General features: G+C 40.7%; 1 pseudogene; it reads left to right on the forward strand.

Annotated features, from left to right (window-relative positions):
* The first annotated feature begins 8,647 nt into the window (after positions 1 to 8,647).
* Positions 8,648 to 14,286, forward strand: LOC147460449 (uncharacterized; annotated as a pseudogene).
* Positions 14,287 to 16,241: the final 1,955 nt, after the last annotated feature.

A 16,241-nucleotide genomic window follows, 5' to 3' on the forward strand; every position in this document is an offset into this window, starting at 1 on the left:
GGTTCTCCCTCCTCTGGAAGATCTACCATGAACTCTGGATCGACCTTAAGAAGTACCTTTTGAGCCTCCATCCATTGACTTTGGTTTTGTAAATACGACCATCTACGTCCATTAATTTGTAGCTACCATTGGCGTATTGCTTTTTGCAAATGAATGGCCCTTCCCATCTGGGTTGAAACTTCTTATCTTTCCCAGTGTCAAATCTATTGTCGTATCTCAATTCTAACATTCCTTTCTTTAGACCTTTTCCTTAAGCCCTTGATTAAATGTGAGTCTACATCGTTCTGCTTGCTTTGCATAGTGGTTGATTGCACCTTCCTTGTCTAGCTGCAGCCGTTCTAGATCCAAGATGTGGTTGTAGAGATGGGCAATTGGGCACTGTAACTAACTAGCCATGACTCGTAAGCTGGCTATCTACACCTCGATGGGTAGAATGGCCTCTTTTCTATATGCTAGATGGAAAAAGGTGAAACCTAGTGATGTTCGGAATGTCGTACAGTACGCCCAAAGAGCGACCATGAGATGCTTATCCCAATCACTTGTGTGGTTATTTACTTGCTTTGTGATGATCTTACGGATCATGCCATTTACCTTTTCTACTAGACCATTGCACTGTGAATAGTATGGAGTGGAGTGTCAGCGTGTGATCCCAAGATTTTTCATCAGTTCTCCCACCAAGTAGCCTCTAAAACCTGGCCCTCTATCAGATATTATCTCTAGAGGTGTACCAAAGCGGCAACAGATATGCTCGAAAATGAACTTTGCCACTTCTTGGGCTATAATGCGTGTGGTGGCTGCTACTTTTGCCCATCGGGTCATGTAGTCTACACCAACTAGAATGTTCAGTTTTCCCGATTGGGCCCTTGGTAAAGGATCAATTACATCTATCCCTCACTTCTCAAACGGGCCATATGAGATCATAGGAGTCTGTGGCTCATAGGTTAGTGTTCGATCACTGGATACTTGACAAGCTCTGTACATTTTACACCAATGATGCACATCCCTGTTCCAGACTAGGCCAAGAGAATCCTACTTGTAGAATCTTCCTACTAGTAATATCTAGAGCAAAGTGGCCACTACAAACACCATCATGGCAACTTGAAATTACCAACGTGATTTCAGTGGAGATTGGCAGTCGCTTGAGGATCTGGTCTTTGCCCTTGCAGTACAAGGTGTTGTTTATAAGGCGGTATCTTGTTGCCTTTTGGACAAGCCATTGTTTTTGGCCCTTGGTATACCCTTCAGGCCATTCTCCTATATCTAAGAAGCTAATGATATCATGCGTAGCATCACTACCCTGGAAGAGGGGCAAGTTCAGTTTGATTGCTCCTATGGGAACATCTTGTATTATTTCCTTGGCTAGAGCATCTGCTTCTTGATTTTCTACCCTAGGGACATGAGATAATTGTACCGCTTCAAACTTTGATAAAAGATCCTTAACTTGGCATAATTGGCCAAGCAAAACCTGATTTTTACAAATCCAAGTGCCATTTATCTGCTTAATCAAGAGCGTGGCGTCGCCAAACACATTTAGGCGTTGAACCCCTTGCAAAACAAATTCCAAGAATTAGGGCCGTGTACTCTGCTTTGTTGTTGGAGTGGGAGTGTAGCAGCTGCCCAATAGAGAAGACCTTCTCCTTTTGCTCATTAAAAATGACAATGCCAGCTTGGCAGCCTGGTCCATTGTTCTTTTGTAAGCTCCATCAAAGAAAAGAGAGTGAGCTCCTTCTAGCATAGGAATTTCCACCATTGGTGTCACCCCTTTGCCTTCTGTTTTGACCTTTAGCTTCTTCTCATAGTGACGATGAGTAAGAATACTTGCTAGACTAGCTCTGGTGGACTTTTCCACTTGCATAGTGTAATCGAACTCTTGTAATCTAACAAGCCACTTGGAGATTCTAGATGATACGTCCATGTGTTGCATCACATATGGAAATAATTCTTCCATTGTTAGAATTACAAAGGGTCTAGGCAATAGATAAGAGTGGAACTTTGTAGTGGCAAACATCAATGCAAGCACCATGTACTCTACCGTGGTGAATCCTTTTTTTTATGGGATCATGACACAACTAGAGAAGTAGATAGGACGCATGAAAGAGGTTTGGGGGTCCTTCTACATTAGTACGGCTCCAAGTGTATCACTTACTACACTCGGGTTAACATAAAATGGATCGTCCCATCTAGGGGTGCAATGGTGGGAAGTTAAGCCAGGATCTGTTTCACTTCGATGAACTATTGCTCATTTTCTTCACTCCATAGGAAGACATCTCTATGGATGACTTGTTGTAAAGGGAGAAGCACTTGAGAGAGCAAGTGAATGAACCTGCTCAAATATCTTACCTTATAAAGGAAAGAGACCAATTGCTTAGTTGTGGTGGGTGATGACAAAGATACTAAAGCTTGAACCTTGCATGTGTCAGCCTCAATTCCTTTTGCTGAAATTACATGGACGAGAAGAGTGACCTTGCTTTCACCAATGTGACACTTATCTACGTTAAGCCAGCCAACCAAGGTTTGCAGCCTAGCCAGGCCATCATAGACCTTGCTCAAATGGAGGGGTTGAGAGCTGTAGATGCAGAAGTCATCTATGAAAACTTGTATTGACTTACCAAAGTATGGTTGGAAGACAAAAGTTACATAGCGTTAAGATGTGGCCGGACCGTTGGTGAGGACAAAAGGCATCACCCTGTAAGCAAAACATCTCCATGGTGTTATGAAAGTTGTATTTTTTTTGTCTTCTTCTACAATGCTAATCTGGAAGTAGCCTAAGTAGCCATCACATACTGTGTAGCACTCATGACCTGCTACCTCATTGAGAATCCTGTCTTGGAATGGGAAGGGAAAATGATCCCTCTTTGTTGCTGCATTGAGAGGTTTGTAGTCTACACAAACCCTCCACTTACCGTTCTTCTTTGATGTAACCACCACTAGAGAGACCCACTCTGAGTCTTCGACCGGGTAAATGAAACATGCCTGTAGCAAATTCCTTACCTGTTTGAGCAATGCCTCTTGCTGAACTACTCCAAGTCTTCTAAGCTTTTGCACTACAGAATTACTTCCTTCCTTGAGTCTTATGCGGTACAGCACCACTGTGATGCCTATGATCTTGTCATAACCATCAATGAAAAGTGTGGTGAAGTTACCCAGGTTAGAGATGTATTCCTCTCTCTTTACTAGCTAACTCGCTGGAGAGCATCTGATGTAATTTACTTGTATCGAGCAAGGGTCGCATACCTGATGGTCCCTCTTGGTTCTCCGGTGGTGCTTCATATTGTTTCAGTCTCTTTGGATCTCTGAGGATGAATCCCATCACTTCGATGCTACTGTTTCTCTCTTCAGCTGTTGTTGTCTCTTCTCCCAAAGTGGTCGAAGAGTCTTCTCCCGAAGTGGTCGAAGAGTCTCCTTTTGATGCCTCCAAGATCATGTTGTGTTGCTTCCCAGTCTTCATGTTGTAGAGTATGGACTTTCCCTTAGCATCCTTCATTTGGATCATTTTGGTACTCTAGTCCTGCTTACCCTCCATAGACATGAGCCATGGTCTTCCAAGAATGATAGGGTAGCCCTCCCCTTTGTGTGGCATGAAAAAAATGTTTACCTCCACTTCTGTGTTGAATGCCTTCACCTTGACTGCATTGTTTGGCGCCAAAGCAACAAGCGGCCGTTTCCAGAGAAGGATCATATTTTTCTAAGAAACCATTTGTAAAATTATTTTGTAAGGAAGCATCTCTAAGCCGAGAACTTGTCAAAGGATTTATGATTATTCTTGTGGGAGCAATTGTATATTAGAGAGCCAATTAGAAGTTTAGGAGCTTTTGGCCGGACAAGCCATTTGTAAAGACCTAATCTATAAAGGTCATTCTTTGTAAGTTTGAACATGATCTTTTTGATGGAAAACTGAGAAGATAGTGTACGTTTGAGAGCTCCTTGTTCAAACTTGTAATCTTCGCCATTGTGGCTACGATAATCCAAATTCAGATTTGTTTATTGCATTGTGTTCCTCTTATCTTGCTCTTCCATTCAAGTGTAATCATTCAAGATTCGGTGTAGGTTTCCAACTACGAGTTTGAGGCCTTAAATCGCTGTTTTGAGTGTCTATATGCGTGTTTTATGTTGTTTTGACCCTAGGAGGGGTTTTAGGGACCCTAAAACGACCCATTAGGATCACCTGTTCGTTGTTTTTGCTGACTTTGAGACGAAAGATCGCGATCTTTATACCTCTCCAGAATGCTGTGATAGTGATAAGATATGTTCTTGATAGTCCCATGTACCTTCCCTTCAAGTTTCGTGCGATTCCGATATGATTTGCATGGTGAACGGGCGTGATGACTATAGAGCTGTGTAGAAGGACATAGGAAGATTACTTGGCTTTGGTGCGATTGATTTGCTTGTAGAGTTAGTAGTTGCATCTCTTCGAGTTCACTTCATTAGGGTTGACATCCTAATGAGTTTCCATGCTTCATCCGAGTCGCTTCCCCTATATCGATAATATGTTGATGCTTGAGAGCTATGCTATGGACGTCCGTCGCGGCGACCCGCAAACATTGGCGCCGTTGCCGGGGAATGCACCTTAGGTGATGAGTGACCGAGTGCGCAGTTAGATTCCTTAAAAAATATCAATCCACAAATCCATTTTACACCTCAGTTAGGTTGCTAGACAAGGGTCTAGAGCTTAGTGGAGTCTAGAGCTAGTGGACCGGCTAGATCCTCTCTTAGGAGATTTAGGGAGTTGTGAGTGAGAGTGTTAAAGCATTTTTTCTCTTCAATTTCTCTAATTTGATTGAGTACTGAAATCTCACCCGAAATCCGTCGTTTTTGTTTTGTTTGATTCATTTCTTTATGTTTTTTCATTTCTGTACTTAGGAGTAGGATAAGCAAATCACATTCCAATCAGATTTGGGGCAAAAGTTAGAGTCGAGAAATCACAAAACCATAACTTTGGCCAAAAAAGCCATAAGACTCTGAAATTCTGAAAATCTGACCAAACAGGGTTGATATTGATTCAAATCACAAAGTGGTAGCACAAAACACTAGGAAACCCTTGTCAGAGGGAGCACACAAAATTTCATCAGATTTGGCCCAGGTACTACGATCGCGATCGGTGTACCCCAGTGTCAGAATTGTACAAAATTTAACATGTGCCTTCCTGATAAGATTCTAAACAAGTTTGTCTAAAGCAACCACACCCAAAATGTAAAGTGTGAGCTTTGTCCTAAGGTGTGAGTCAAGGAGAGGAGAGTGGATTTATCCCACATACTGTGGAGCAAGGCTGTAGAGCTACTTAAAGCTCATCTCTTGAATCAATAAACAACAACTCATTTTGCACTACATGCTTGTCTATGGTGAGCTTGTGCTAAGCTAAGTCAATACTCAAGATTTTGTTTATGAGTCCAAGCTAATCTATCTTGGAACCTAATTCACTTGAGTGATAAGCTTGCTTACACACACTCACACACTTGCACCATGTTTCTCTTCATGTGTTTTTGAGTTTTAGAAAGTGATACATTGCTTACCCTCTCCAATGAGGACTCAAGGTGACAAGTAGAAGTGGTTTGTAAGAAACAATTTTTGGATCATTTCAAATATTCAAAACTGCGCATGCAAAAATTTTGATATTTTAATTCTTGAGACATAAGTATTCAAAACCTCAAATAACTTCAAACTTTCCACACATATCAACTAAATGTATCAAAGTGCATGGTATGAATACAAATGGGATACCTAAAACGTTGGTTTTAATGTTATTGTGGAGGACTCAAGATTTTCAAGAGATTTTATACAATCAAAATTTCAAGATAGGTTGTAAGCGACAAGATTTAAGTAAGTTAGGGAGCCAAAAAAATACGTAATTTCTTGGTTTTAACATATATAGTCATTTGATGTTGTCAAATTGCACTAGAATAGTCCCAATTCCATGAGAGGACCTTTGAAAGGCCAAAATCATGCTCTTAGTTAGCACATGCTTAAGTATGAAATTATGTTTATAACTTGCAATTAAGTTTGAAACTATTCTTGGAGGTCATTCCATTGTTTTGTAACACTAAGTACTAGCACTTCACTTTTAAAAACATAAAAAAGCTCACCTCTACAAAAAGATATAAGAATTTTCTGATTTTTTTGGAAAATAGTTTAAAATCTTACAGAAAATTATGACTTAGAAATTACCACAATTCTCTCCATAGGGCTTGTATTTTGACATGGGGAAAAATCCAATGTTTCCTTTTCCTCATAACCAACCTATGGTAGAAGCAAGGTGTAAAAAACTTCGTTCTAGCTTGACAAATAAATTGCCAAAACTTCGTAGGAAAACAGGACACTTTGGTGTCTCGGGACACTTTAGTGTCCAATTACAAAACTAGTGTTAAAGAACAAAGGATTGAAGAGTATTCTGAGGAGTTTGATCCATAGGATACGGGCCAGTAATTGGATGACTCCGTAAAGAGGGATGGACGTGGGCTAAATATTGAATTTAGAGAGAGTCAATTCTTGTACAAGCAAGTGGGTGTGGTGGGATGGTTACATGATTGCATTCCGCTTTCTCATTAGCTAACGCATGGGCTTGATCTCATGTGGCACTCTTGTACATGATATCACCCTTATCAATCTTGTTGTTGGAAGCCCTTTTTTAAACAAAGGGATACTTTTTCCACTGCCTCATGCATTACCAGAGATACAATAGCTCCTCAATTTGGCTACAACTCGACCTTAACGCCATCTACATTCCACACTAAAGAGAAGTCAAAACTCTGCAACAATTATAAAAAAGCACCCGACATTGGTTTAAAGGTTCTTAAACTGGGGCTTTTACCGAAGTGTTTTATAGAACAAAGGATTGAAGAGTGTTCATAAGAGTTTGATCCATCATTTGAAGTATTGTTTCAATTAATGTTTTTAATATACTTTCACTTGTAAAGAGTCCGTCCATTTAAAGACTCCACAAAGATTCATTTTATTAAATTATTTAATCGATTTATTATTCTGTAGGCTTATTAAATCTATCTTTTTTAATGAAAGCTTTAGTATATTCTTTTTTTTTAGTTTTTAGTGTGTTTTTTATTTTATTGCTTCTATTTTATTTCTTTTATACTTTATTTTGTTTTCAAGGAATAATGTGTAATGTGCACATTTTACCTTAGTATTTAAGTGGAGCCTTTTCTAATATATAAACCATTCGGGATTATGGTTGTGTTCACAAGAATCGATGAAAGACGTTAAAAAAGGACTGGTTGTCCATTGGCACAAAAAGAAATTACGCTTCTTTGGACCCACAAAAAATTTAGCAACCCTTCCCCCCTCGGAAGAGCAGTTCTACCATCCACTTTTTCAACACGAAATGTGTATCGGTGTGATTGAATTGAATCTAGTAGCTACGTACTGAACAGCACTACCACTACACTACAGCTCATTGGACGTCAAATCGCACATAATAAGTTTTATAGAACTACCTCCATCCCTTGTGAAAGAAGAGAGAGGTGGAAGAAAGAGTCCTAGATTTTTGCCGTCTACTCTTGTGAATCTAACTTGTGTATGTATAATGTATGTATGAATAATATAATATATTTATTTATTTTTATTTTTTAATTTATTTTCTTTTCAAATGATAATGTGAAATGTGTATCTTTCACCTTATTATTTAAATGGTGTCTATTTTAATATATAAACCATGTGTAATTATATATTTATAATGGATAATATAGTTTTATTTTAAAACACAATAAAAATTTCATGTGATTGTAAGCACTCATTTAAACTTACTTTCCAAAAAAATATCATTCCCCTTTAACTTAGTAGGCCTTTGTACCTCTTCACCTTGCTAATGTCATATGGAAAATGCAGAGAGAGAGAGAGAGAGAGAGAGAGAGAGAGAGAGAGAGAGAGAGAGAGAGAAATTTTAACGTCATACCTAAGAGAATTTTAACATGGATGTGTATGTGTGTGTGTGTGTGTGTGTGTGTGTGTGTGTGTGTGTGTGTGTGTGTGTGTGTGTGTGTGTGTGTGTGAGAGAGAGAGAGAGAGAGAGAGAGAGAGAGAGAGTCGTATTCACACTCGCACGCAGCGGCCTCTTGTCACTCAACCCCTAGCAAAGCAAGCCCAAGAACCTGCTATTATCGCATACATACACCAACCTACTACCTACCAGTTTGTTGATGTACGTGCACATATGGCTTTTGGCGAACTACACGGTTGACTATGGCTGCTACCTGCACTGATCTCCGTGAGTACCCCTTCAATTGTTGAAGCTACTTGCCGCTGCATCCGTTATCCTTCATGTTGCCAACTGCTCCAAAGCCTTACTCGACGATCCATTTCCTGCAACCTATAGTGGATAAACACCCGTAGTATATTGGGGGAATACCAATTGAAGGCGATGCATGGCGCCGCAAGTAGGGGATTTTATATATGAAGAGAGAGACTCGAGACCCTCTAGAATTGTGGGCAATCATCAACTGGGATTCATGTCGAGTTGAGGGCAATCTCTCTCTCTCTCTCTCTCTCTCTCTCTCTCTCTCTCTCTCTCTCTAGAATTGTGGGCAATCATCAACTCGGATTCATGTCAAGTTGAGGGCTCTCTCTCTCTCGGGATCATCGGCTTGCGGGTTATGTCCTTGTCCTGCGGAAGAAAGCATTTGCATATGGAAGAGAGGTAAACATGGAGGTAATGGGTCCCCCGCAGATCAAGGGTGAGGCAAGGTACATGATGGTTGTATATAATCTACCCACAACTCAACAGATACCCACAGTCGCTATTTATTTATTACTTGCCTTGGGCTTGATGCTTTGTGAGCATTGGTTGTCTTGCCACAGTGCCACCAATACAGAAGCCAAGGAACTAGCAATGGCCATTCTCATGAGGCTACAAGTATCTACAACCACGTGGACATTCTCATAAGGCTGCAGGTATTTGCAACTACGTGGATGGCCACCCCTTTCATTTTAATGTAGTATAAGATTAGATAGATAAATATTTACATATCAGCTCAAACGAAAAGAAATAGAAACGAAGACACACATTGGGCCTCCAATTTAGAGAGAGAGAGAGAGAGAGAGAGAGAGAGAGAGAGAGAGCAAGCATCTCCATTTATTTTGCATTTATTTTTTCTTCGAGCTCGTACAATACCTACTTCCTCCGCAACCTACCTTCACCTTCTCCTTTGAGCTTTTTTACATAGACCCCATAGCGACGTTTTTAGAGGGCCTTTTTAGCTAAGAAATGTTGTCATATAGGCCTCCACCACCACATTAAATGAAGTGCACATCTTGGAAGCACCGTTCTTAAACCACCCTCTACATTTTGGAAGGCCTTGTAAATTGGAAATGACTTGCTTGAGCGAGTAAGTAGATCCTTTCTTCCTATCAAAAGTTTTCATTTCGTCCTCCATGGAACCCCACCTATCTACTTGCTAGGAAATCACCTATGGGACAGCAAAACCTACAAAAGGTGAGCCTTTCAATTTGGAAAGCCCTCCATTTTGGAAGGCCTGTGTGTAGGCATTTCTACTCCTTACTCTACGACAAAGACAAACCTTTTATTCCCCGTTCGACAATAATGACACTCATGCTTTTTCTCAACGCGAGAAGCAAGAGGTTGTGAGCTTGTAAAAAATAACATTGCACACCATGCCTCCGCCCCACCTCTTTTGCTTTTTGCTTGCACACCAAACTGCCTTACCTTGCTCAATCTTCTTCGTGCTTGCCCCAATCCTAATATTCTCTCGTAATGAGGGATTTTTACAATTGCCGGATATTGGTAGGCACATACTGGTAGCTTCTTACATTTATTTAGCGGAATCTCCACATATTCCTCGCTTTACTGCCCCTTTCCCCTTGCTCTTACGTTTCTCCAAAACACAGGGTCAGTGTTCGAACACAGGCACGTAGAAAATTGGTTTCATTGCACATGAGTTAACCACTGAAGCAAGCTCGTTTGCTGATACCATGCGAAGGACATATGATTCAAAAAAATCAACCCATTGTCTACTCCTCAGACTGTGCGTCCTCATCTCCTGCTCCTGCTCCTATTTCTGCTATGCGTGGCCGTCGCAGTCTTCCTCCCGCAACTCAGCTTGGCCTGGTCCTGCTCTTGTTTCTGCTACACATGGCCGTCGATGTCTTCCTCTCGTAGCTCAGCTTCACTTGCTCGTAACCGTTTCCTACCCACGGGATCTTGCAAGATTCCCCTTAATGGAAACTTTCCGAAAATCGTAGGGACATACTAGCTCACGTTTTAAAACCATTTCATCAAGCCTCTCGTCTTCCCTTTTTGTAATAAAACCTTCCCTTTCCCACCTTCCCATTTTCTCCCACCTGTACTCCCTACACAATCTTCTAATTGTAGCACCTCCAATAAAGAAAAACCCGTTTTTTATTAGATACCTTGGAATATCCCCTATCCACGTAAAGCCCCCTTCACGTAAACCCCATTTGCCGCCCTCCCCTCTTGCTGCTTCTGTCACACCCCCCACAATCCTCGCGCACCCCACACATGCTATACCCACAATAGCGCACATTGAATCTCCAGGGCAGGGACACAAGAAGTCCGAAGGACACAGAGAGAGAGAGAGAGAGAGAGATTCAGCAAATTTGGTTGCTCACCATAGCTCGCACGGCAGAGAGAGAGAGAGAGAGAGAGAGAGAGAGAGAGAGATCTAGATCTATCTTGCGCTCTCTTGCAATCCCTCTTCGTGTGGCCCCTGATTCTCATGCCGCAGCCAACACATCCCTCACCTGCTACCATAGGCTCCTCCGAGTGCTCGAGAAAAACCTAGGTTTAGTGTAATCCCACCTACAACCTTCTGAAATTATTTATGTGGGTTTTGGAAACCGGGAATAAAAGGAGCCTATAAGGTTTTTTTAAGTATATGCAAAGTGAGAGAAGGTAAATTACCTTGTGAGAATATAAGGATAGGATTAATCTAAGGGAAGATAAAAAAGTTTCACAAGTTTCAACTTTCACCTTGTGAGCCCGAGAGACTAAGAGTCCCGACTCCCCTGCTAAGCCCTCTCACAATCTCTCTCTCAACATTTGTCTCTAAGCCAGGAATCACAACATTCGGCAACTTGGCACCCACAAGCTCTCTCAGATTTTCAAGTTTTCTCATCCGCCTTAGACCTCTTCAAATTTCAGCGGTTTCCTTTGCAATTGTGTGAGCACTGCAGAGAGTTAGCTTTGAGCTGAAGTGGTAGAGCCCATTGAGTGCTGACACTGCATATTTGCACTCGGATTCCAAACTCTGCACCCCGGAAGAATCCTTTGGAGTCTGGACGTTGAGAGTCAACTCTCGAGATGAGCTCGTCAATTTTGCTCAAGAATCCAAATCAATCCATCTGAGGTGTGGCTCTCTCTCTCTCTCTCTCTCTCTCTCTCTCTCTCTCTCTCTCTCTCTCTTCCTTCTCTCCAAAGATAGAACTTTAATCAAATGCATCGGACATCCTCGACCTTAATACCTTAGAACCTTGGGTATTTTTGTTTTCTAAAAGCGATTAGCAGGCTAGTAGCGTTTTCGAGCAGCGCTCAAGAAGCGCTTTCGAGCAGTAAGGCTAAGGCGCTCAGGGGAAGACCTGCACTGCGCATAGGTTGTGGGCACGCTATGTGTGTGTGTGTGTGTGTGTGTGTGTGTGTGTGTGTGTGTGTGTGTGTGTGTGTGTGTGTGAGTGTGAGAGAGAGAGAGAGAGAGAGAGAGAGCCACTGATCCAACCCTAAACCGGGAGGGTTTGCTGCTTGATGCAGCCTGAATCGAGTCTCGACGCTCGGACGATGCACACCTGTAGCGCAATCCGACTCCCGAGAGCTCCAGAGTCCAGAACCTTCCAAGTTCTAAGTTCTAATTAAAAATAATCTATTGTGAGACTGAGACGTAGACTTTAGAAATAAGGACGTTCAGCATTTGTTTAAAAGCTTTTCCCTTTTTTTAAAGTCCTTACAGAACTTTAAGAAATGTATAAATAATGAGACTTACTCTTTTTTTTTAAATATCATTGCAAGAACAATTTGGTATTGTTTTTTGAGCTTGTGCCTAAACTTGAAGTTGAGGCCGGACCACGCCATAAACGCATTTCGAATAGTTCATGGTCGAGGTTCGAGAAGATATTACATCGAAAAAATCATCGTGTGAGCTTTTGATATGGCTTTTAATTCTTCTAAACAAAAGTCTTTGCTTGCCATGCCTGGTTTTTCAAAACAAATCAATTTAAAAAATGACATAGGAAAAAGAAAAATTAAAGTAGTGCTTGATGATAATGATGTTGATGTCGAAGTTCAAAGTGTTGGATTAGAGGAAGCTAAAAGGCGTAAAAAAGCTAGAATTGCTTAGAACGACAAGTGGAGATGTGAATTTGAGTGGGTCGAGTTTGATAGGGTGCAAGCCAAAATGCTTTGTTCTATTTGTAAAGAAGATAAGCATTGTAAAAGTGAATTTGGGACCGATGGGGCAATCAATATACAACATAGTGCTTTAGTAAATCATGGGGGTTCAAAGAAACATAAAGTACTTGCATGGGCATCGCATTGTGGGAAAAAAAGCTTCAAATTTTGTGTTTCTAAGCATTTCGAAAGCATGGAAGATAGTATGAAAAATTTGTTTCGAGTTTCTTATTTTGTTGCTAAAAATGATCTTTCTTATTCAAAATATGTTCCCACACTTGAATTGCTTAGAGAATGCAACACTCCAAACATCCCCGAAAACATGTATAAAAATGATAAGGCATGTGCTTCTTTTGTGCACTACATTGGGAAGGGGCTTGAGTTAAGAGTATTTGGCTCATGTTCGTCAGTCTCCATGTTTTGGTATCATGGTGGATGAGTCAACGGACATTTCAATAGAGGAGCACTTGATTGTTTCTGTTTCTTATATGAAAGATAATGAGCCCAAAATCTCATTTCTTGATCTTTTGGAAGTAGATGACCGAACGTCTCTTGGATTGTTCACATCATTGAAAAAATTGTTGTTGAATTTTGGCTTAAATGAAAAAAAATTAGTAAGCTTTGGATCGGATGGGGCATCGGTTATGATTGGAAAAAAAGGAGGGGTAGCTACAAGATTCAATGATGCATTTCCTTTTGTGACCTCCATGCATTGTGTGGCTCATCGTACTAACCTATGTGCTAGCAACACCATAAGTGAATTTCCTTTTGCGGCGTATGTTGATGCTACGTTGAATGAAGTGGCTTCTCATTTTAGAAAAAGTGTAGCTCGCTTAAAAAAGTTAAGATCCTTGCAAGATGAATTTGATTTACCTTTTCTTAAAATAGAGGGTATACACACAATTCGATGGTTGAGTAGACATAAAGTACTGGTGAAATTTTGTGAATTGCTTGACTACTTTAAGAAAGAAAAGAAAATCATTTTTGATAAAATTTCTTCGTTTGCATTTGTGTATGTTGCACATTACCTAGGTGACTTATTCTCTCATTTGACAAGTCTTAGCAAGCTCTTTCAATGCACTTATGTTTATGTGACTGCTATCTCTGGCATAGTGGATGGCGAAATAGTGGCAATGGAGAGTGAATTTGTGATGAGACCTAGCCTTGATCTCAATGCCCTAGAGTTAGATGGCTATGGATATCCTATAATTCCTGATTACGGACCATCCAAAGGACTTTTATATGAATTAAGATCTTCCATGCGAGACTCAAATTTTAGAAACATTGAACTTTCTAGGGAAAAAGATGGTTCTGACCTTGAAAATGCAATATTCTTTCAAAAAGCTTTCACAAACCATATAATTGAGAACTTGAAGGAGAGATTTGAGGATACATCTATTTTGAGTCATTTTAAACTTTTGTCTCCTTCTTGCTATCCTCCCACAAAAGATTTTAGAAAAGATTTAAAAAACTTTGGGGGTGATGAGATTGAGGCTTGAGTTAAGAGTAAAAAGTTGAAAGGGGAAGAAGTTATTGAACGTTTAATTGATCCCTTTGTGTTGAGGAAAGAATTCCAAACTTTTAAATATCAAGCATACAATGAGTGGAAGGGGTGGAATTTCAAAAACACATGGTGCTATATTGGTAGCAATGAGACTTTGAGGGAAAAGTATGCATCATTACTATTGCTTGCTCAAATAGCATTGGTACAATGCTCTAGTACGGCTATTTGTGAGCGGGGCTTTAGTATTCAAAATATTATCAAATCCAAGCTTAAAAATTCTCTTACTACTAAGAGCATGCGTACTTTGATGAGAATTTCTCTTGAAGGACCTCCATTGGATGAATTCAATTCTGATGAAGCGATTGGACTATGGCGGAATGATGTAAAAACCTCAAGACATGCCTTTAGCTACATTGAAGACTAGATTGTAAGTTTCTATATGTTTTTTTAAATATTATTATTTTGGATCATATTTTTAACATTCTTTTATAATGATTTCTTTTTAGGTTTTTTGTCGAATGAGAATGGATCAAATACTGTTCTTCCATCTTTGAGATACTAGGAGAAAAGCTTCTTCTTCCCATATATGTCAAATTTTGTTCTTTCATTTTTGAGATAAAAGAAAAGCTTTCTCTTCTTATGAGTTTCACAAGAAACTCCTCAATAACCATTTTGTTGCCTCTTTTTGTAATCAATTCTATTGTCTAGAATTAAGTGATTTTTCTCTCAAAAGCTACTTTCATTTGAATCTCATGTAAGTTTTTATGTTTTAATCTTCTTACGACCATAGAAATTTTATTGTCGCTCTCTATACTTTGGGTTTATTTTTCTCTCCCAAATTCCTCTCTAACTTTCCATGCAAACAGACAGCTGATTGGCTCTCTACACTTGTTGAAGTATTGTTCAAGTTGAAAACAATCTAATTATGTTAAAGCTTAATCTTTATTAACAATAAATCTCCTTTTCTTTCCTCACCTTGAAAAGTTTGGAATATAAAGTTTTTTTGGTGCAAAATTTGAAGATAAACTTAAGCAACCTATGTCCACAAATTTCTCGTTTTTTTCAATTGAGATAAGAAAAGGAAACCTACTCCCCTCAATAGTTGCAAGTTCTATAAATCTAAAAACTAAGGTTTTTTTTTAGCACTGACTCCTCCCTTGCTACACACTCCCCCACATCTCAAACTTTCCTCCAAGTGCTTCGCCTACTCGTCTGACGTGCCTCATGCCTCGCAAAGAGCTACAGGCACCAACCCGCCTCAAAAACACCTACAATTGTAGTGCGGGCCGAGGTTGGGGCCAGCGGTGCCGATGTTAGAAAAAAACCGAGGTCTAGTGTATTTTAACCGACTAAAATTATGAAATCTCTGTTAGATTTAGGAAAACCGGTAAATTTACTCAAGATTTAGCGTAATTAGCAACAAAAGCTTTAAATTTTGACCTAAAAACCCGAGAGAATTTCAAGTTCCCCTTATTTTGATTGGTTAGGAAAAATATATTTTTCTACCCCTAAGCGAGAGAAACTAAACATAAATCAATTAACCACCAAGATTCCTCTTAATATCTTTGATATCCCACCTCTTACACGTCACACCAACGTCCGACGCGAGAGAGAGAGAGAGAGAGAGAGAGAGAGAGAGAGAGAGATTACACAGGCACCTGCTACTCGACCGCCTTTGCGCCTATCACTCCCTCAACCCTCGGACCCTCGGCCATGCAGAGAGGGATAGAGCGCCAACCTAGCCTTGCACAACGACGCGTTCACCCTTAGACAGATCCCCCTTGTGCATCGCCTTGCCTTGCCCTCTGACCTCGCCCGGTTGTTGCTCCTCCCTACAGACGGCAATGAGCTCGCTCTGCTGCTGCTACTCCTCTGCAGATTACAATGAGCTTGCCTTGCCGCTGCTCCCCCTCTGCAAACGTAAGCGAGGCCTCAATATTCTTTCCTCCCTCCCCTCACCAACCGCCGCCCAGAAGCGCCTCTCATATTCTGTTCTCTAGAAGTCCGTCTCGCGAACTCTGAACCTTGTCTTGGCAAGGGCTGCTCTCTCTCTCTCTCTCTCTCTCTCTCTCTCTCTCTCTGTGAGTCCACAAACAATGGCGAGGGAAGTGAAGGAGGGTTGGCAGCCCGCAGGGGAGCGGACAGGATACCCCGTCTGCGTGAGTTGAGCGTATTTCTCTCAGCTCTCCAAGTCTCTTTGGATGTAGTCGAGGACTTATCAATGAGCAGTCAGGCAAGCAGCCAATCCAGGGCTGCAGACGCTGTCTCTCTGTCTCTCTTCTCTCTGGACACGAAGTATGCAAGACGAACATCCACACCGCAACACTTCCCCTTCGGATTAAAAAATTGCATCTCCCTTTTGCTTTCAGACGAAATTTT

Source organism: Adiantum capillus-veneris, chromosome 3 (assembly GCF_014529385.1).
Source record: "Adiantum capillus-veneris isolate H3 chromosome 3, ASM1452938v2, whole genome shotgun sequence".
Taxonomy (NCBI): domain Eukaryota; kingdom Viridiplantae; phylum Streptophyta; class Polypodiopsida; order Polypodiales; family Pteridaceae; genus Adiantum; species Adiantum capillus-veneris.